The sequence below is a fragment of the Micromys minutus genome (assembly GCF_963924665.1).
Source record: "Micromys minutus genome assembly, contig: SCAFFOLD_43, whole genome shotgun sequence".
Taxonomy (NCBI): domain Eukaryota; kingdom Metazoa; phylum Chordata; class Mammalia; order Rodentia; family Muridae; genus Micromys; species Micromys minutus.
In genome coordinates, this window is record NW_027667820.1 from 6,759,111 (window position 1) to 6,782,021 (window position 22,911).

Here is a 22,911-nt window from a genome sequence, read left to right on the forward strand (position 1 = left end):
AATTTTTTTATTTTGGGGGAAAAAGGAAAAAATTACCTTTATTTTGGGGCAAAAAGGCAGAAATACACCTTATTTTGGAGTAAAATTGCAGAAATTTCAAATATGTCAGGGCAAAAGTCAGAAATTTTCCTTATTTTGGGGCAAAATTGCAGAAATTTCACTTATTTCAGGGTAATAAGTCAGAAATTTTCTTTATTTTGTGGCAAAAAAGACAGAAATTCTCTTTGTTTTGGGAAAAAAGACAGAAACTCCACTTATTTATAGGCAAAAAGGCAGAAATTCCCCTTATTTTAAAGCAACAATGATGAAATTTCCCATTTTTATGGCAAAAAAGTATGCATTCCACTTATTTTCGGGCATAAAGGCTGAAGTTCCCCGTATTTTGGAGCAAAATTGCAGAAATTCCCCTAATTGTGGGGCAAAAAGGCAGAAATTCCCTATATGTTGGGGCAAAAAAACATAAATTCTCCTTATTTTGTGGTAAAACTCAGAACTTACACTTATTTTGGGGCAAAATTCCAGAAATTTCCTTATTTTGGGGCAAAATTGCAGAAATTTCACTTATTTTGGGGCAAAATTGCAGAAATTTCACTTATTTCAGAGAAAAAAAGCAAAAATTTTTCTTATTTTGGGGCAAAAATGCAGAAATACTTTTTATTTTGGGGCAAAAATCAGAAATTCCCCTTATTTTGGGGCAAAATTCCAGAAATTTCTTTTATTTTGGGGCAAAATTGCTGAAATTTACCTTACTTTGGGGCAAAATTGCAGAAATTTCCCTTATTTGGGGCAAAATTGCAGTAATTTCACTTATTTTCAGGTAAAAAGGCTGAAATTTCCTTTATTTTGTAGCAAAAAGGAGAAATTCCCCTTATGTTGGGGCAAAATTGCAGTAATTTTCCTTTTTATGGGGCAAAAAGGCAGAAATTCCATATATTTTGTGGCAAAAATGCAGAAATTCCCATTATTTTGAGGTAAAAAGGCTGAAATTCCCCTTATTTGGAGGCAAAAATGCAGAAATTTCCCTTATTTTGGGGAAAAAAACAGAAATTCCCTTTATTTTGGGGCAAAATTGCTGAAATTTCTCTTATTATGGGAAAAAATTGCAGAAATTTCTCTTATTTTATGGCATAATTGCAAAAATTTCACTTATTTCAGACAAAAAAAGCAAAAATTTTTCTTATTTTTGGGCACAAAGGCAAAAACTCCCATTATTTTGGGGCAAAAAAGCAGAAATTCACCTTATTTTGGGGTAAAAATGCAGATATTTCACATATTTCAGGGCAAAAAGGCAGAAAGTTTCCTTATTTTGGGGCAAAAAAGACAGAAATTCTCTTTGTTTTGGGAAAAAAAGAAATTCCTCTTATTTAGAGGCAAAAAGGCAGAAATTCCCCTTATTTTAAAGCAACAATGAAGAAATTTCCCTTTTTTATGGCAAAAAAGTATGCATTCTACTTATTTTCGGGTAAAAAGGCTTAAGTTCCTCGTATTTTGGAGCAAAATTGCAGAAATTCCTCTAATTGTGGTGCAAAGAGGCAGAAATTCCCTATATGTTGGGGCAAAAAGACAGAAATTCTCCTTATTTTGTGGTAAAACTCAGAACTTCCACTTATTTTGGGGCAAAATTCCAGAAATTTCCTTATTTTGGGGCAAAATTGCAGAAATTTCACTTATTTTGGGGCAAAATTGCAGAAATTTCTCTTATTTCAGAGAAAAAAGGCAAAAATTTTTCTTATTTTGGGGCAAAAAGGCAAAATTTTTTTTTATTTTGGGGCAAAAATCAGAAATTCCCCTTATTTTGGGGCAAAATTCCAGAAATTTCTTTTATTTTGGGGCAAAATTGCAGAAATTTACCTTATTTTGTGGCAAAATTGCAGAAATTTCCCTTATTTGGGGCAAAATTGAAGTAATTTCACTTATTTTCAGGTAAAAAGGCTGAAATTTCCTTTATTTTGTGGCAAAAAGGAGAAATTTTCCTTATTTTGGGGCAAAAAATGAAGAAATTTCTCTTTTATATGGCAAAAAGGTATGCATTCTTCTTATTTTCAGACAAAAAGGCAGAAATTCCACATATTTTGGGGCAAAAGGCAGAAATTCCCCTTATTTTGGGGCAAAAAGGCACAAATTTCCCTTATTTTCGGGCAAAATTGCAGAAATTTCATTTATTTCAGGGCAAAAATTTAGAAATTCCCCTCATTTTGGGGCAAAAAACAGAAATTTCTTTTATTATAGTACAAAATTGAAGAAATTTTCTTTATTTTGGAACAAAAAGTCAGAAATTCTTCATATGTTGGGGCAAAAGGCAGAAATTCTTCTTATTTTGAGGTAAAATGCAGAAATTCCTTTATTTAGAGGTAAAATGTAGAAATTCCCCAAATATTGAGGGAAAATGCAGAAATTCCCTTTATTTTGGGGCTAAAAGGCCGAAATTCCCTGTATTTTGTAGCAAAATTGCAAAAATTCTCATAATTTTCGGGCAAAAAGGCAGAAATTCTCTTTATTTTGGGGCAAAAAGACAGAAAATCTCCTTTTTTCGGGAGCAAAAAGTCAGAAATTTTCCTTATTTTGGGGCAAAATTGCAAAATTTCCTATACTTTGGGGCAAAATTGCAGAAATTTCCCTTATTTTGGGGCAAAATTGCAGAAATTTCCTTTACATTGGGGCAAAATTGCAGAAATTTTCCTTATTTTGGGGCAAAATTGCAGAAATTTAACTTATTTCAGAAAAAAGGCAGAAATTTTCTTATTTTGGGGCAAAAAGGCAGAAATTTCTTTTATTTTGGTACAAAATTGCAGAAATATTTTCTTATTTTGATGCAAAAAGGAAGAAATTCTCCATATTTTGGGGCATAAAGGCAGAAATTCCCCTTATTTTGAGGTACAAAGGCTTAAATTCCTTTTATTTTGGGGCAAAAAGTCAGAAATTCCCTTTATTTTGGGGCAAAAAGACAAATTTCGTTTATTTTTGGGGAAAAGGCAGAAATTACACTTATTTTGAGTCAAAAAGGTGGAAAATCCCCTTATTAACAAGCAAAAATGAAGAAATTTCCCTTTTTTATGGCAAAAAGTTATACATACCTTTTATTTTCGTGCAAAAAGGCAGAAATTCCTCGTATTTTGGAGCAAAATTGCAGAAATTTCACTAATTTTAGGGCACAAATGCAGAAATTCTTTTTATTTTGGGGTAAATCTGCAGAAATTTCACTTATTTTGGGGCAAAATTGCAGAAATTTCACTTATTTCAGAGAAAAAAAGCAAAAATTTTTCTTATTTTGGGGCAAAAATGCAGAAATTATTTTTATTTTGGGGCAAAATCAGACATTCCACTTATTTTGGGGCAAAATTCCAGAAATTTCTTTTATTTTGGGGCAAAATTGCTGAAATTTCCCTTATTATGTGGCAAAATTGCAGAAATTTCCCTTATTTGGGGCAAAATTGCAGTAATTTCACTTATTTTCATGGAAAAAGGCTGAAATTTCCTTTATTTTGTGGCAAAAAGGAGAAATTCCCCTTATTTTAGGGCAAAATTGCAGTAATTTTCCTTCTTATGGGGCAAAAAGGCAGAAATTCCATATATTTTGTGGCAAAAATGCAGAAATTCCCATTATTTTGAGGTAAAAAGGCTGAAATTCCCCTTATTTGGGGGCAAAAATGCAGAAATTTCCCTTATTTCGGGGCAAAAAACAGAAATTCCTCTTATTTTGGGGCAAAATTGCAGAAATTTCTTTTATTATGGGGAAAAATTGCAGAAATTTCTTTTATTTTAGGGCATAATTGAAGAAATTTCAATTATTTCAGAGAAAAAAAGCAAAAATTTTTTTTATTTGGGGCACAAAGGCAGAAATTCCCATTATTTTGGGGCAAAAAGGCATAAATTCATTTTATTTTGGGGTAAAATTGCAGATATTTCACATATTTCAGGGCAAAAAGGCAGAAATTTTCCTTATTTTGGGGCAAAAAAACCAGAAATTCTCTTTGTTTTGGGAAAAAAAGACAGAAATTCCACTTATTTAGAGGCAAAAAGGCAGAAATTCTCCTTATTTTAAAGCAACAATGAAGAAATTTCCCTTTTTTATGGCAAAAAAGTATGCATACCACTTATTTTCGGGCAAAAAGGCTGAAGTTCCCCGTATTTTGGAGCAAAATTGCAGAAATTCCTCTAATTGTGGGGCAAAGAGGCAGAAATTCCCTATATGTTGGGGCAAAAAAACAGAAATTCTTCTTATTTTGAGGTAAAAAGGCTGAAATTCCCCTTATTTGGGGGAAAAAGGCGGAAATTTCACTTATTTGGGGGCAAAAAACATAAATTCCCCTTATTTTGGAACAAAATTGCAGAAATTTCTCTTATTATGGGAAAAAATTGCAGAAATTTCTCTTATTTTAGGGCAAAATTGCAGAAATTTCACTTATTTCAGAGAAAAAAAGCAAAAATTTTTTTTTTTTGGCGCAAAAAGGCAAAAATTCCCATTATTTTGGGGCAAAAATTCAGAAATTCACCTTATTTTGGGGTAAAATTTCATAAATTTCACATATTTCAGTGCAAAAAGTCAGAAATTTTCCTTATTTTGGGGCAAAATTGCAGAAATTTCACTTATTTCATGGTAATAAGTCATAAATTTTCCTTATTTTGGGGCAAAAAAGACAGAAATTCTCTTTGTTTTGGGAAAAAAGACAGAAATTCCACTTATTTAGAGGCAAAAAGGCAGAAATTCCCCTTATTTTAAAGCAACAATGAAGAAATTTCCCTTTTTTATGGCAAAAAATATGCATTCCACTTATTTTCGGGCAAAAAGGCTGAAGTTCCCCGTATTTTGGAGCAAAATTGCAGAAATTCCTCTAATTGTGGGGCAAAGAGGCAGAAATTCCCTATATGTTGGGGCAAAAAAAACAGAAATTCTCCTTATTTTGGGGTAAAACTCAGAAATTCCACTTATTTTGGGGCAAAATTCCAGAAATTTTTCTTATTTTGGGGCAAAATTGCAGAAATTTCACTTATTTCAGAGAAAAAAAGCAAAAATTTTTTTATTTGGGGCAAAAAAGCAGAAATTCCCTTTATTTTGGGGCAAAAATCAGAAATTCCCTTTATTTTGGGGCAAAATTCCAGAAATTTCCTTTATTTTGGTGCAAAATTGCAGAAATTTACCTTATTTTAGGGCCAAATTGCAGAAATTTCCCTTATTTGGGGCAAAATTGCAGTAATTTCACTTTTTTTCAGGTAAAAAGGCTGAAATATCCTTTTTTTGGGGCAAAAAAGGAGAAATTCCCCTTATTTTGGGGCAAAATTGCAGAAATTCCCCTTATTGTGGGGTAAAATTGCAGAAATTTCAAATATTTCAGGGCAAAATAGCAGAAATTCCCCTTATTTTAAGGCAAAATGATAAAATCCCTAATTTTTGGCTAAAATTGAAAAAATTACACTTATTTCGGGACAAAAAGGCAGAAATTACAATTAACTTCGGGCAAAAAGGCATAAAAGACCCGTATTTTGGAGCAAACTTGCAGAAATTCCCCTAATATTGGTGCAAAAATGCAGAAATTCCTTTTATTTTGGGGCAAAAATGCAGAAATTCTTCATATTTTGGTGCAAAAATCAGAAATTTACCTTATTTTGAGGTAAAATGCTGAAAGTCCCCATATTTTGGGGCAAAAGGCAGAAATTTCCCTTATTTTGGGGCAAATTTGCAAAAATTTCACTTATTTCAGGGTAATAAGTCAGAAATTTTCCTTATTTTGGGGCAAAAAAGACAGAAATTCCCTTTTTTTGGGAAAAAAAGACAGAAATTCCACTTATTTAGAGGCTAAAAGCCAGAAATTCCCCTTATTTTGGAGCAAAAATGAAGATATTAACTTTTTATATGGCAAAAAGGTATGCATTCCCCTTATTTTCAGGCAAAAAGGCAGAAATTCCCCATATTTTGGAGCAAAATTGCAGAAATTCCCCTAATTGTGGGGCAAAAAGGAAGAAATTCCCTACATGTTGGGGCTAAAAGACAGAAATTCTCCTTATTTTTGGAAAAACCTAGAAATTCAACTCATTTTGATACAAAATTGCAGAAATTTCACTTATTCTAGGGAAAAAAGGCAGAAATTTTCCTTATTTTGGGGCAAAGAGGCAGAAATTCCTAATATTTTGTGGCAAAAATGCAGAAATTCACATTATTTTGAGGTAAAAAGGCTGAAATTCCCCTTATTTGGGGGCAAAAAAGCAGAAATTTCCCTTATTTTGGAGCAAAATTGCAGAAATTTCACTTATTTCAGGGTAATAAGTCAGAAATTCTCCTTATTTTGGAGCAAAAAAGTCAGAAATTCTCTTTGTTTTGGGGGAAAAAGCCAGAAATTCCACTTATTTAGAGGCAAAAAGGCAGAAATTCCCCTTATTTTGAAGCAAAAATGAAGATATTTCTCTTTTATATGGCAAAAAGGTATGCATTCCCCTTATTTTCTGGCAAAAAGGCAGAAATTCCCCGTATTTTGGAGCAAAATTGCAGAAATTCCCCTAATTGTGGGGCAAAAAGGCAGAAATTCCCTATATGTTGGGGCAAAAAGAAAGAAATTCTCTTTATTTTAGGGCAAAACTCAGAAATTCCACTTATTTTGATACAAAATTGCAGAAATTTCACTTATTCTAGGGAAAAAAGGTAGAAATTTTTCTTATTTTGGGGCAAAAAGGCAGAAATTCCTAATATTTTGTGGCAAAAATGCAGAAATTCCCCTTATTTTGAGGTAAAAAGGCTGAAATTCCCCTTATTTGGGGGCAAAACCGCAGAAATTTCCCTTATTTTGGAGCAAAATTTCAGAAATTTCGCTTATTTCAGGGTAATAAGTCAGAAATTCCCCTTATTTTGGAGCAAAAAAGTCAGAAATTCCCTTTGTTTTGGGGGAAAAAGACAGAAATTCCACTTATTTAGAGGCAAAAAGGCAGAAATTCCTTTTATTTTGGAGCAAAAATGAAGAAATTTCCTTTCTTTATGGCAAAAAGCTATGCATTCCCCTTATTTTCGGGCAAAAAGGCAGAAATTCCCCGTATTTTGGAGTAAAATTGCATAAATTCCCCTAATTTTGGGGCAAATGCAGAAATTCCCTTTATTTTGGGGCAAAAATCAGAAATTCCCTTTATTTTGGGGCCAAATTCCAGAAATTTTCTTTATTTTGGGGCAAAATTGCAGGAATTTACCTTATTTTGGGGCAAAATTGCAGAAATTTTCCTTATTTTGGGGCAAAAAGGCAGAAATTTCCCTTATTTTGAGGTAATAAGGTTGAAATTCCCCTTATTTTGTGGTAAAAAGGTAGAAATTCCCCTTTTTTGGGGTAAAATTGCAGAAATTTCAAATATTTCAGGGCAAAATGGCAGAAATTCCTCTTATTTTAAGGCAAAAAGTTGAAATCCCCAATTTTTAACTAAAATTGAAGAAATTTCACCTATTTCAAGAAAAAAGGCAGAAATTCCAATTAATTTCGGGCAAAAAGGCAGAAATGACCCGTATTTTGGAGCAAAATTGCAGAAATTCTCCTAATTGTGGGGCAAAAAGGCAGAAATTCCCTATATGTTGGGGCAAAAAGACAGAAATTCTCCTTATTTTGGGGCAAAACTCAGAAATTCCACTTAATTTAGGGCAAAATTGCAGAAATTTCACTTATTTCAGAGAAAAAAGGCAGAAATTTTCCTTATTTTGGGGCAAAAAGGCAGAAATTTCCCTTATTTGGGGGCAATAAACAGAAATTCCCCTTATTTTGGGTCAAAATTGCAGAAATTTCTCTTATTATGGGGAAAAATTGCAGAAATTTCTCTTATTTTAGGGCAAAATTGCAGAAATTTCACTTATTTAAGAGAAAAAAAGCAAAAATTTTTCTTATTTTGGGGCAAAAAGGCAGAAATTCCCATTATTTTGGGGCAAAAATTCAGAAATTCACCTTATTTTGGAATAAAATTGCAGAAATTTCACATATTTCAGGGCAAAAAAGCAGAAATTTTCCTTATTTTGAGGCAAAATTGCAGAAATTTCACTTATTTTAGGGTAATAAGTCAGAAATTTTCCTTATTTTGGGGCAAAAGACAGAAATTCTCTTTGTTTTGGGAAAAAAATACAGAAATTCCACTTATTTAGAGGCAAAAAGGCAGAAATTCCCCTTATTTTCGAGCAACAATGAAGAAATTTCCGTTTTTTATGGCAAAAAAAGTATGCATTCCACTTATTTTCGGGTAAAAATGCTGAAGTTCCCCGTATTTTGGAGCAAAATTGCAGAAATTCCCCTAATTGTGGGGCAAAAAGGCAGAAATTCCCTATAGGTTGGGGCAAACAAACAGAAATTCTTCTTATTTTGGGGTAAATCTCAGAAATTCCACTTATTTTGGGGCAAAATTCCAGAAATTTCCCTTATTTTGGGGCATAATTGCAGAAATTTCAATTATTTCAGAGAAAAAAATCAAAAATTTTTCTTATTTTGGGGCAAAAAGGCAGAAATTCCCTTTATTTTGGGGCAAAAATCAGAAATTTTCCTTATTTTGGGGAAAAATTGCAGAAATTTACCTTATTATGGGGCAAAATTGCAGAAATTTACCTTATTTTATGGCCAAATTGCAGAAATTTCCCTTATTTGGGGCAAAATTGCAGTAATTTCACTTTTTTTCAGGTAAAAAGGCTGAAATATCCTTTTTTTGGGGCAAAAAAGGAGAAATTCCCCTTATTTTGGGGCAAAATTGCAGAAATTCCCCTTATTGTGGGGTAAAATTGCAGAAATTTCAAATATTTCAGGGCAAAATAGCAGAAATTCCCCTTATTTTAAGGCAAAAAATAAAATCCCTAATTTTTGACTAAAATTGAAAAAATTACACTTATTTCGGGACAAAAAGGCAGAAATTACAATTAATTTCGGGCAAAAAGGCATAAAAGACCCGTATTTTGGAGCAAACTTGCAGAAATTCCCCTAATATTGGTGCAAAAATGCAGAAATTCCTTTTATTTTGGGGCAAAAATGAAGAAATTCTTCATATTTTGGTGCAAAAATCAGAAATTTACCTTATTTTGAAGTAAAATGCTGAAAGTCCCCATATTTTGGGGCAAAAGGCAGAAATTTCCCTTATTTTGGGGCAAATTTGCAAAAATTTCACTTATTTCAGGGTAATAAGTCAGAAATTTTCCTTATTTTGGGGCAAAAAAGACAGAAATTCCCTTTGTTTTGGGAAAAAAAGACAGAAATTCCACTTATTTAGAGGCTAAAAGCCAGAAATTCCCCTTATTTTGGAGCAAAAATGAAGATATTTCCTTTTTATATGGCAAAAAGGTATGCATTCCCCTTATTTTCAGGCAAAAAGGCAGAAATTCCCCATATTTTGGAGCAAAATTGCAGAAATTCCCCTAATTGTGGGGCAAAAAGGAAGAAATTCCCTACATGTTGGGGCTAAAAGACAGAAATTCTCCTTATTTTTGGAAAAACCTAGAAATTCAACTCATTTTGATACAAAATTGCAGAAATTTCACTTATTCTAGGGAAAAAAGGCAGAAATTTTCCTTATTTTGGGGCAAAGAGGCAGAAATTCCTAATATTTTGTGGCAAAAATGCAGAAATTCACATTATTTTGAGGTAAAATAGCTGAAATTCCCCTTATTTGGGGGCAAAAAAGCAGAAATTTCCCTTATTTTGGAGCAAAATTGCAGAAATTTCACTTATTTCAGGGTAATAAGTCAGAAATTCTCCTTATTTTGGAGCAAAAAAGTCAGAAATTCTCTTTGTTTTGGGGGAAATAGCCAGAAATTCCACTTATTTAGAGGCAAAAAGGCAGAAATTCCCCTTATTTTGAAGCAAAAATGAAGATATTTCTCTTTTATATGGCAAAAAGGTATGCATTCCCCTTATTTTCTGGCAAAAAGGCAGAAATTCCCCGTATTTTGGAGCAAAATTGCAGAAATTCCCCTAATTGTGGGGCAAAAAGGCAGAAATTCCCTATATGTTGGGGCAAAAAGAAAGAAATTCTCTTTATTTTAGGGCAAAACTCAGAAATTCCACTTATTTTGATACAAAATTGCAGAAATTTCACTTATTCTAGGGAAAAAAGGTAGAAATTTTTCTTATTTTGGGGCAAAAAGGCAGAAATTCCTAATATTTTGTGGCAAAAATGCAGAAATTCCCCTTATTTTGAGGTAAAAAGGCTGAAATTCCCCTTATTTGGGGGCAAAACCGCAGAAATTTCCCTTATTTTGGAGCAAAATTTCAGAAATTTCACTTATTTCAGGGTAATAAGTCAGAAATTCCCCTTATTTTGGAGCAAAAAAGTCAGAAATTCCCTTTGTTTTGGGGGAAAAAGACAGAAATTCCACTTATTTAGAGGCAAAAAGGCAGAAATTCCTTTTATTTTGGAGCAAAAATGAAGAAATTTCCTTTCTTTATGGCAAAAAGCTATGCATTCCCCTTATTTTCGGGCAAAAAGGCAGAAATTCCCCGTATTTTGGAGTAAAATTGCATAAATTCCCCTAATTTTGGGGCAAATGCAGAAATTCCCTTTATTTTGGGGCAAAAATCAGAAATTCCCTTTATTTTGGGGCCAAATTCCAGAAATTTTCTTTATTTTGGGGCAAAATTGCAGGAATTTACCTTATTTTGGGGCAAAATTGCAGAAATTTTCCTTATTTTGGGGCAAAAAGGCAGAAATTTCCCTTATTTTGAGGTAATAAGGTTGAAATTCCCCTTATTTTGTGGTAAAAAGGTAGAAATTCCCCTTTTTTGGGGTAAAATTGCAGAAATTTCAAACATTTCAGGGCAAAATGGCAGAAATTCCTCTTATTTTAAGGCAAAAAGTTGAAATCCCCAATTTTTAACTAAAATTGAAGAAATTTCACCTATTTCAAGAAAAAAGGCAGAAATTCCAATTAATTTCGGGCAAAAAGGCAGAAATGACCCGTATTTTGGAGCAAAATTGCAGAAATTCTCCTAATTGTGGGGCAAAAAGGCAGAAATTCCCTATATGTTGGGGCAAAAAGACAGAAATTCTCCTAATTTTGGGGCAAAACTCAGAAATTCCACTTAATTTAGGGCAAAATTGCAGAAATTTCACTTATTTCAGAGAAAAAAGGCAGAAATTTTCCTTATTTTGGGGCAAAAAGGCAGAAATTCCTAATATTTTGTGGCAAAAATGCAGAAATTCCCCTTATTAAGAGGTAAAAAGGCTGAAATTCTCTTTATTTTGGGGAAAAAGGCAGAAATTTCCCTTATTTAGGGGCAAAAAACAGAAATTCCCCTTATTTTGGGGCAAAATTGCAGAAATTTCTCTTATTATGGGGAAAAATTGCAGAAATTTCGCTTATTTTAGGGCAAAATTGAAGAAATTTCACTTATTTAAGAGAAAAAAAGCAAAAATTTTTCTTATTTTGGGGCAAAAAGGCAGAAATTCCCAATATTTTGGGGCAAAAATTCAGAAATTCACCTTATTTTGGAATAAAATTGCAGAAATTTCACATATTTCAGGGCAAAAAGGCAGAAATTTTCCTTATTTTGAGGCAAAATTGCAGAAATTTCACTTATTTTAGGGTAATAAGTCAGAAATTTTCCTTATTTTGGAGCAAAAGACAGATATTCTCTTTGTTTGGGAAAAAAATACAGAAATTCCACTTATTTCGAGGCATAAAGGCAGAAATTCCCCTAATTTCGAGCAACAATGAAGAAATTTCCGTTTTTTATGGCAAAAAAGTATGCATTCCACTTATTTTCGGGTAAAAATGCTGAAGTTCCCCGTATTTTGGAGCAAAATTGCAGAAACTCCCCTAATTGTGGGGCAAAAAGTCAGAAATTCCCTATATGTTGGGGCAAACAAACAGAAATTCTTCTTATTTTGGGGTAAATCTCAGAAATTCCACTTATTTTGGGGCAAAATTCCAGAAATTTCCCTTATTTTGGGGCATAATTGCAGAAATTTCAATTATTTCAGAGAAAAAAAGCAAAAATTTTTCTTATTTTGGGGCAAAAAGGCAGAAATTCCCTTTATTTTGGGGCAAAAATCAGAAATTCCCCTTATTTTGGGGCAAAATTGCAGAAATTTACCTTAATATGGGGCAAAATTGCAGAAATTTCCCTTGTTTGGGGCAAAATTGCAGTTATTTAACTTATTTTCAGGTAAAAATGTTGAAATTTCCTTTATTTTGCAGCAAAAAAGGAGAAATTCCCTTATTTGGGGCAAAATTGCAGTAATTTTCCTTATTATGGGGCAAAAAGGCAGAAATTCCGTATATTTTGTGCCAAAAATGCAGAAATTCCCCTTATCTTGAGGTAAAAAGGCTGAAATTCCCCTTATTTGAAGGCAAAAAGGCAGAAATTTCTTTTATTTTGGAGCAAAATGGCAGAAATTTCATTTATTTCAGGGTAATAAGTCAGAAATTTTCCTTATTTTGGGGAAAAATTGCAGTAATTTCACTTATTTCAGGGTAATAAGTCAGAAATTCCCCTTATTTTGGAGCAAAAAAGTCAGAAATTCCCTTTGTTTTGGGGGAAAAAACAGAAATTTCACTTATTTAGAGGCAAAAAGGCAGAAATTCCCCTTATTTTTGAGCAAAAATGAAGAAATTTCCCTTTTTTATGGCAAAAAGGTATGCATTCCCCTTATTTTCGGGCAAAAGGGCAGAAATTCCCCGTATTTTGGAGCAAAATTGCATAAATTTCCCTAATTTTGGGACAAATGCAGAAATTCCCTTTATTTTGGGGCAAAAATAAGAAATTCCCCTTATTTTGGGGCAAAATTCCAGAAATTTTCTTTATTTTGGGGCAAAATTGCAGGAATTTACCTTATTTTGTGGCAATATTGCAGAAATTTCTCTTATTTGGGGCAAAATTGCAGAAATTTCACTTATTTTCATGTAAAAAGGCTGAAATTTCTTTTATTTTGGGGCAAAAAGGGAGAAATTCCTCTTATTTTGGGTCAAAATTGCAGAAATTTTCCTTATTTTGGGGCAAAAAGGTAGAAATTTCCCTTATTTTGAGGTAATAAGGTTTAAATTCCCCTTATTTTGGGGCAATAAGGCAGAAATTCCCCTTGTTTTGGGGTAAAATTGCAGGAATTTCAAATATTTCAGGGCAAAATGACAGAATTTCCTCTTATTTGAAGGCAAAAAGATGAAATCCCTAATTTTTGGCTAAAATTGAGGAAATTTCACTTATTCCGGGACAAAAAGGCAGAAATTCCAATTAATTTCGGGCAAAAAGGCAGAAATGACCCGTATTTTGGAGCAAAATTGCAGAAATTCCCCTAACTGTTGGGCAAAAAGGCAGAAATTCCCTATATGTTGGGGCAAAAAGACAGAAATTCTCCTTATTTTGGGGCAAAACTCAGAAATTCCACTTATTTTGGGGCAAAATTGCAGAAATTTCACTTATTTCAGAGAAAAAAGGCAGAAATTTTCCTTATTTTGGGGCAAAAAGGCAGAAATTCCTAATATTTTGTTGCAAAAATGCAGAAATTCCCCTTATTAAGAGGTAAAAAGGCTGAAATTCCCCTTATTTGGGGGGAAAAGGCAGAAATTTCCCTTATTTGGGGGCAAAAAACAGAAATTCCCCTTATTTTGGGGCAAATTTGCAGAAATTTCACTTATTTCAGGGTAATAAGTCAGAAATTTCCCTTATTTTGGGGCAAAAAAGACAGAAATTCTCTTTGTTTTGGGAAAAAATACAGAAATTCCACTTATTTAGAGGCAAAAAGGCAGAAATTCCCCTTATTTTGGAGCAACAATGAAGAAATTTCCCTTTTTTATGGCAAAAAAGTATGCATTCCACTTATTTTCGGGCAAAAAGGCTGAAGTTCCCCGTATTTTGGAGCAAAATTGCAGAAATTCCCCAAATTGTGGGGCAAAAAGGCAGAAATTCCCTATATGTTGGGGCAAAAAAACAGAAATTCTCCTTATTTTAAAGAAAAACTCAGAAATTCCACATATTTTGGGGCAAAATTCCAGAAATTTCCTTTATTTTAGGGCAAAATTGCAGAAATTTCAATTATTTCCGAGAAAAAAAGCAAAAATTTTTCTTATTTTGGTGCAAAAGGGCAGAAATTCCCTTTATTTTAGGGCAAAAATCAGAAATTCCCTTTATTTTGGGGCAAAATTGCAGAAATTTACCTTATTTTGGGGCAAAATTGCAGAAATTTTTCTTATCTGGGGCAAAATTGAATTAATTTCACTTATTTTCAAGTAAAAAGGCTGAAATTTCCTTTATTTTGTGGCAAAAAAGAAAAAATTCACCTTATTTTGGGGCAAAATTGCAGTAATTTTACTTCATATGGGGCAAAAAGACAGAAATTTTGTATATTTTGTGCTAAAATACAGAAATTCGCCTTATTTTGAGGTAAAAAGGCTGAAATTACCATTATTTGGGGGCAAAAAGGCAGAAGTTTCATTTATTTTTGAGCAAAATTGCAGAAATTTCATTTATTTCAGGGAAATAAGTCAGAAATTCCCCTTATTTTGGGGTAAAAAAGACAGAAATTCCTCTTGTTTTGGGGGAAAAAGATAGAAATTCCACTTATTTAGAGGCAAAAAGGCAGAAATTCTCCTTATTTTGGAGCAAAAATGAAGAAATTTCCCTTATATATGGAAAAAAGGTATGCATTCCCCTTATTTTCGGGCAAAAAGGCAGAAATTCCCCGTATTTTGGAGCAAAATTGCAGAAATTCCCCAAATTGTGGGGCAAAAAGACAGAAATTCCCTATATGTTGGGTCAAAAAGACAGAAATTCTCCTTATTTTGGGGCAAAACTCAGAAATTCCACTTATTTTGGGGCAAAATTGCAGAAATTTCACTTATTTCAAGGAAAAAAGGCAGAAATTTTTATTATTTTGGGGCAAAATGCAGAAATTCCTAATATTTTGTGGACACAAATGCAGAAATTCCCCTATTTTGAGGTAAAAAGGCTGAAATTCCCATTATTTGAGGGCAAAAAGGCAGAAATTTCCCTTATTTTGGGGTAAAATTGCAGAAATTTCACTTATTTCAGGGTAATAAATCAGAAATTCCTCTTATTTTGGGGCAAAATTGAGAAATTCTATTATTTTTGGGGGAAAAAGACAGAAATTCCACTTATTTAGAGGCAAAAGGCAGAAATTCCCCTTATTTTGGAGCAAAAATGAAGAAATTTCACTTTTTTATGGCAAAAAGTTATGCATTCCTCTTATTTTCGGGCAAAAAGGCAGAAATTCCCTGTATTTTGGAGCGAAATTGCAGAAATTCCCCAAATTTTGGGGCAAAAGGCAGAAATTCCCTTTATTTTGGGGCAAAAATCAGAAATCCTTCTGATTTTGGGGCAAAATTCCATAAATTTCCTTTATTTTGGGGCAAAATTGCAGAAATTTACCTTATTTTGGGGCAAAATTCCAGAAATTTCCTTATTTAGGGCAAAATTGCAGTAATTTCACTTATTTTCAGGTAAAAAGGCTGAAATTTTCTTTATTTTGGGGCAAAATTGCAGAAATTTTCCTTATTATGGGGCAAAAAAGCAGAAATTCCGTAAATTATGTGGCAAAAATGCAGAAATTCCCCTTATTTTGAGGTAAAAGTTGAAATCCCCCTTATTTGGGGGCAAAAAGGCAGAAATTTCCCTTATTTTGGTGAAAAATTGCAGAAATTTTACTTATTTCAGGGTAATAGGTCAGAAATTCCCCTTATTTTGGGGCAAAAAAGACAGAAATTCCCTTTGTTTTGGGGGGAAAAACAGAAATTCCACTTATTTAGAGGCAAAAAGGCAGAAATTCCCCTTATTTTGGAGCAAAAATGAAGAAATTTCCCTTTTATATGGCAAAAAGTTATGAATTCCCTTTATTTTTGGGCAAAAAGGCAAAAATTCCCCGTATTTTGGAGCAAAATTGCAGAAATTCCCCTATTTGTGGGCCAAAAATCCAGAAATTCCCTATATTTTGGGTTAAAAAGACAGAAATTCTTCTTATTTTGCGGCAAAACTCAGAAATTCTACATGTTTTGGGGCAAAATTGCAGAAATTTCACTTATTTCAGGGAAAAAAGGCAGAAATTTTCCTTATTTTGTGGCAAAAAGGCAGAAATTTTTAATATTTTGTGGCAAAAATGCAGAAATTCCCCTTATTTTGAGGTAAAAAGGCTGAAATTCCCCTTATTTGGGGGCAAAAATGCAGAAATTATCCATTATTTTGGGGCAAAATTACAGAAATTTCAATTATTTCAGGGTAATAAGTCTGAAATTCCGCTTATTTTGGGGCAAAAAAGACAGAAATTCCTTTTGTTTTGGGGGAAAAAGACAGAAATTCCACTTATTTAGAGGCAAAAAGGCAGAAATTCCCTTTATATTGGAGCAAAAATGAAGAAATTTCCCTTATATATGGCAAAAAGGTATGCATTCCCCTTATGTTCGGGCAAAAAGGCAGAAATTCCCCGTATTTTGGAGCAAAATTGCAGAAATTTTCCTAATTGTGGGGCAAAAAGGCAGAAATTCCCTATATGTTGGGGCAAAAAGCCAGAAATTCTCCATATTTTGGGGCAAAACTCAGAAATTCCAATTATTTTCGGGTAAAATTGCAGAAATTTTACATATTTCAGAGCAAAAAGTCAGAAATTTTGTTTATTTTGGGGCAAAATTGCAGAAATTTCACTTATTTCAGGGTAATAAGTCAGAAATTTTCCTTATTTTGGGGCAAAAAAGACAGAAATTCTCTTTGTTTTGGGAAAAAATACAGAAATTCCACTTATTTAGAGGCAAAAAGGCAGAAATTCCCCTTATTTTGGAGCAACAATGAAGAAATTTCCCTTTTTTATGGCAAAAAAGTATGCATTCCACTTATTTTCGGGCAAAAAGGCTGAAGTTCCCCGTATTTTGGAGCAAAATTGCAGAAATTCCCCTAATTGTGGGGCAAAAAGGCAGAAATTCCCTATATGTTGGGGCAAAAAAACAGAAATTCTCCTTATTTTGGGGTAAAACTCAGAAATTCCACTTATTTTGGGGCAAAAATCCAGAAATTTCCCTTATTTTGGGGCAAAATTGCAGAAATTTCAATTATTCGAAAAAAAAAATCAAAAATTTTTCTTATTTTGGGGCAAAAAGGCAGAAATTCTCTTTATTTTGTGTCAAAAATCAGAAATTCCCTTTATTTTGGGGCAAAATTGCAGAAATTTTCCTTATTTGGGGCAAAATTGAAGTAATTTCACTTATTTTCAGGTAAAAAGGCAGAAATTCCCTTTATTTTGGGGCAAAAATCAGAAATCCCCTTTATTTTTGGGCAAAATTCCATAAATTTCCTTTATTTTGGGGCAAAATTGAAGAAATTTACCTTATTTTGGGGCAAAATTCCAAAAATTTTTTATTTGGGGCAAAATTGCAGTAATTTCACTTATTTTCAGGTAAAAAGGCTGAAATTTCCTTTATTTTGCGGCAAACAAAAAGAAATTCCCCTTATTTTGGGGCAAAATTGCAGTAATTTTCCTTCATATGAGGCAAAAAGACAGAAATTCCATATATTTTGTTCCAAAAATGCAGAAATTCCCCTTTATTTTGAGGTAAAAAGGCTGAAATTCCCCTTATTTGGGGGAAAATGCAGAAATTTCTTTTATTTTTGAGCAAAAATGCAGAAATTTCATTTATTTTAGGGTAATAAGTCAGAAATTCCCCTTATTTTGGGGCAAAAAAGACAGAAATTCCTTTTGTTTTGGGGGAAAAAGACAGAAATTCCACTTATTTAGAGGCAAAAAGGCAGAAATTCCCCTTATTTTGGAGCAAAAATGAAGAAATTTCCCTTATATATGGCAAAAAGGTATGCATTCTCCTTATTTTCGGGCAAAGAAACAGAAATTCCCCGTATTTTGGAGCAAAATTGCAGAAATTCCTCTAACTGTGGGGCAAAAATGCAGAAATTCCCTATAAGTTGGGGCAAAAAGACAGAAATTCTCTATATTTTGGGGCAAAACTCAGAAATTCCACTTATTTTGGGGCAAAATTGCAGAAATTTCACTTATTTCAAAAAAAAAGGCAGAAATTTTCCTTATTTTGGGGCAAAAAGGCAGAAATTTCTAATATTTTGTGGCAAAAATGCAGAAATTCACATTATTTTGAGGTAAAAAGCCTGAAATTCCCCTTATTTGGGGGCAAAAAGGCAGAAATTTCCCTAATTTTAGAGCAAATTTGCAGAAATTTCACTTATTTCAGGGTAATAAGTCAGAAATTCCCCTTATTTTGGAGCAAAAAAGTAAGAAATTCCCTTTGTTTTGGGGGAAAAAGACAGAAATTCCACTTATTTAGAGGCAAAAAGGCAGAAATTCTCCTTATTTTGGAGCAAAAATGAAAAAATTTCTCTTTTTTATGGCAAAAAGGTATGCATTCCCCTTATTTTCAGGCAAAAAGGCAGAAATTCCCCGTATTTTGGAGTAAAATTGCATAAATTCCCCTAATTTTGGGGCAAATGCAAAAATTCCCTTTATTTTGGGGCAAAAATGAGATATTCCCTTTATTTTGGGGCAAAATTCCAGAAATTTTCTTTATTTTGGGGCAAAATTGCAGGAATTTACCTTATTTTGGGGCAAAATTGCAGAAATTTTCCTTATTTTGGGGCAAAAAGGCAGAAATTTTCCTTATTTTGGGGCAAAAAGGCAGAAATTTCCCTTATTTTGAGGTAATAAGGTTGAAATTCCCCTTATTTTGTGGCAAAAAGGTAGAAATTCCCTTTTTTTGGGGGGTAAAATTGCAGAAATTTCAAATATTTCAGGGCAAAATGGCAGAAATTCCTTTTATTTTAAGGCAAAAAGTTGAAATCCCCAATTTTTAACTAAAATTGAAGAAATTTCACTATTTCGGGAAAAAAGGCAGAAATTCCAATTAATTTTGGGCAAAAAGGCAAAAATGACCCGTATTTTGGAGCAAAATTGCAGAAATTCTCCTAATTGTGAGGCAAAAAGGCAGAAATTCCCTATATGTTGGGGCAAAAAGACAGAAATTCTCCTTATTTTGGGGCAAAACTCAGAAATTCCACTTATTTTGGGGCAAAATTGCAGAAATTTCACTTATTTCAGAAAAAAAAGGGAGAAATTTTCCTTATATTGGGGCAAAAAGGCAGAAATTTCCCTTATTTTGAGGTAATAAGGTTGAAATTCCCCTTATTTTGTGGCAAAAAGGTAGAAATTCCCCTTTTTTTGGGGTAAAATTGCAGAAATTTCAAATATTTCAGGGCAAAATGGCAGAAATTCCTCTTATTTTAAGGCAAAAATTGAAATCCCTAATTTTTAACTAAAATTGAAGAAATTTCAACTATTTCAAGAAAAAAGGCAGAAATTCCAATTAATTTCGGGCAAAAAGGCAGAAATGACCCGTATTTTGGAGCAAAATTGCAGAAATTCTCCTAATTGTGGGGCAAAAAGGCAGAAATTCCCTATATGTTGGGGCAAAAAGACAGAAATTCTCCTTATTTTGGGGCAAAACTCAGAAATTCCACTTAATTTAGGGCAAAATTGCAGAAATTTCACTTATTTCAGAGAAAAAAGGCAGAAATTTTCCTTATTTTGGGGCAAAAAGGCAGAAATTCCTAATATTTTGTGGCAAAAATGCAGAAATTCCTCTTATTAAGAGGTAAAAAGGCTGAAATTCTCTTTATTTTGGGGAAAAAGGCAGAAATTTCCCTTATTTAGGGGCAAAAAACAGAAATTCCCCTTATTTTGGGGCAAAATTGCAGAAATTTCTCTTATTATGGGGAAAAATTGCAGAAATTTCGCTTATTTTAGGGCAAAATTGAAGAAATTTCACTTATTTAAGAGAAAAAAAGCAAAAATTTTTCTTATTTTGGGGCAAAAAGGCAGAAATTCCCAATATTTTGGGGCAAAAATTCAGAAATTCACCTTATTTTGGAATAAAATTGCAGAAATTTCACATATTTCAGGGCAAAAAGGCAGAAATTTTCCTTATTTTGAGGCAAAATTGCAGAAATTTCACTTATTTTAGGGTAATAAGTCAGAAATTTTCCTTATTTTGGGGCAAAAGACAGATATTCTCTTTGTTTTGGGAAAAAAATACAGAAATTCCACTTATTTCGAGGCATAAAGGCAGAAATTCCCCTAATTTCGAGCAACAATGAAGAAATTTACGTTTTTTATGGCAAAAAAGTATGCATTCCACTTATTTTCGGGTAAAAATGCTGAAGTTCCCCGTATTTTGGAGCAAAATTGCAGAAACTCCCCTAATTGTGGGGCAAAAAGGCAGAAATTCCCTATATGTTGGGGCAAACAAACAGAAATTCTTCTTATTTTGGGGTAAATCTCAGAAATTCCACTTATTTTGGGGCAAAATTCCAGAAATTTCCCTTATTTTGGGGCATAATTGCAGAAATTTCAATTATTTCAGAGAAAAAAGCAAAAATTTTTCTTATTTTGGGGCAAAAAGGCAGAAATTCCCTTTATTTTGGGGCAAAAATCAGAAATTCCCCTTATTTTGGGGCAAAATTGCAGAAATTTACCTTATTATGGGGCAAAATTGCAGAAATTTCCCTTGTTTGGGGCAAAATTGCAGTAATTTAACTTATTTTCAGGTAAAAATGTTGAAATTTCCTTTATTTTGCAGCAAAAAAGGAGAAATTCCCTTATTTTGGGGCAAAATTGCAGTAATTTTCCTTATTATGGGGCAAAAAGGCAGAAATTCCGTATATTTTGTGCCAAAAATGCAGAAATTCCCCTTATCTTGAGGTAAAAAGGCTGAAATTCCCCTTATTTGAAGGCAAAAAGGCAGAAATTTCTTTTATTTTGGAGCAAAATGGCAGAAATTTCATTTATTTCAGGGTAATAAGTCAGAAATTTCCCTTATTTTGGGGAAAAATTGCAGTAATTTCACTTATTTCAGGGTAATAAGTCAGAAATTCCCCTTATTTTGGAGCAAAAAAGTCAGAAATTCCCTTTGTTTTGGGGGAAAAAACAGAAATTTCACTTATTTAGAGGCAAAAAGGCAGAAATTCCCCTTATTTTGGAGCAAAAATGAAGAAATTTCCCTTTTTTATGGCAAAAAGGTATGCATTCCCCTTATTTTCGGGCAAAAGGGCAGAAATTCCCCGTATTTTGGAGCAAAATTGCATAAATTTCCCTAATTTTGGGACAAATGCAGAAATTCCCTTTATTTTGGGGCAAAAATCAGAAATTCCCCTTATTTTGGGGCAAAATTCCAGAAATTTTCTTTATTTTGGGGCAAAATTGCAGGAATTTACCTTATTTTGTGGCAATATTGCAGAAATTTCTCTTATTTGGGGCAAAATTGCAGAAATTTCACTTATTTTCATGTAAAAAGGCTGAAATTTCTTTTATTTTGGGGCAAATAGGGAGAAATTCCTCTTATTTTGGGTCAAAATTGCAGAAATTTTCCTTATTTTGGGGCAAAAAGGTAGAAATTTCCCTTATTTTGAGGTAATAAGGTTTAAATTCCCCTTATTTTGGGGCAATAAGGCAGAAATTCCCCTTATTTTGGGGTAAAATTGCAGGAATTTCAAATATTTCAGGGCAAAATGACAGAATTTCCTCTTATTTGAAGGCAAAAAGATGAAATCCCTAATTTTTGGCTAAAATTGAGGAAATTTCACTTATTCCGGGACAAAAAGGCAGAAATTCCAATTAATTTCGGGCAAAAAGGCAGAAATGACCCGTATTTTGGAGCAAAATTGCAGAAATTCCCCTAACTGTTGGGCAAAAAGGCAGAAATTCCCTATATGTTGGGGCAAAAAGACAGAAATTCTCCTTATTTTGGGGCAAAACTCAGAAATTCCACTTATTTTGGGGCAAAATTGCAGAAATTTCACTTATTTCAGAGAAAAAAGGCAGAAATTTTCCTTATTTTGGGGCAAAAAGGCAGAAATTCCTAATATTTTGTTGCAAAAATGCAGAAATTCCCCTTATTAAGAGGTAAAAAGGCTGAAATTCCCCTTATTTGGGGGGAAAAGGCAGAAATTTCCCTTATTTGGGGGCAAAAAACAGAAATTCCCCTTATTTTGGGGCAAATTTGCAGAAATTTCACTTATTTCAGGGTAATAAGTCAGAAATTTCCCTTATTTTGGGGCAAAAAAGACAGAAATTCTCTTTGTTTTGGGAAAAAATACAGAAATTCCACTTATTTAGAGGCAAAAAGGCAGAAATTCCCCTTATTTTGGAGCAACAATGAAGAAATTTCCCTTTTTTATGGCAAAAAAGTATGCATTCCACTTATTTTCGGGCAAAAAGGCTGAAGTTCCCCGTATTTTGGAGCAAAATTGCAGAAATTCCCCAAATTGTGGGGCAAAAAGGCAGAAATTCCCTATATGTTGGGGCAAAAAAACAGAAATTCTCCTTATTTTAAAGAAAAACTCAGAAATTCCACATATTTTGGGGCAAAATTCCAGAAATTTCCTTTATTTTAGGGCAAAATTGCAGAAATTTCAATTATTTCCGAGAAAAAAAGCAAAAATTTTTCTTATTTTGGTGCAAAAGGGCAGAAATTCCCTTTATTTTAGGGCAAAAATCAGAAATTCCCTTTATTTTGGGGCAAAATTGCAGAAATTTACCTTATTTTGGGGCAAAATTGCAGAAATTTTTCTTATCTGGGGCAAAATTGAATTAATTTCACTTATTTTCAAGTAAAAAGGCTGAAATTTCCTTTATTTTGTGGCAAAAAAGAAAAAATTCACCTTATTTTGGGGCAAAATTGCAGTAATTTTACTTCATATGGGGCAAAAAGACAGAAATTTTGTATATTTTGTGCTAAAATACAGAAATTCGCCTTATTTTGAGGTAAAAAGGCTGAAATTACCATTATTTGGGGGCAAAAAGGCAGAAGTTTCATTTATTTTTGAGCAAAATTGCAGAAATTTCATTTATTTCAGGGAAATAAGTCAGAAATTCCCCTTATTTTGGGGTAAAAAAGACAGAAATTCCTCTTGTTTTGGGGGAAAAAGATAGAAATTCCACTTATTTAGAGGCAAAAAGGCA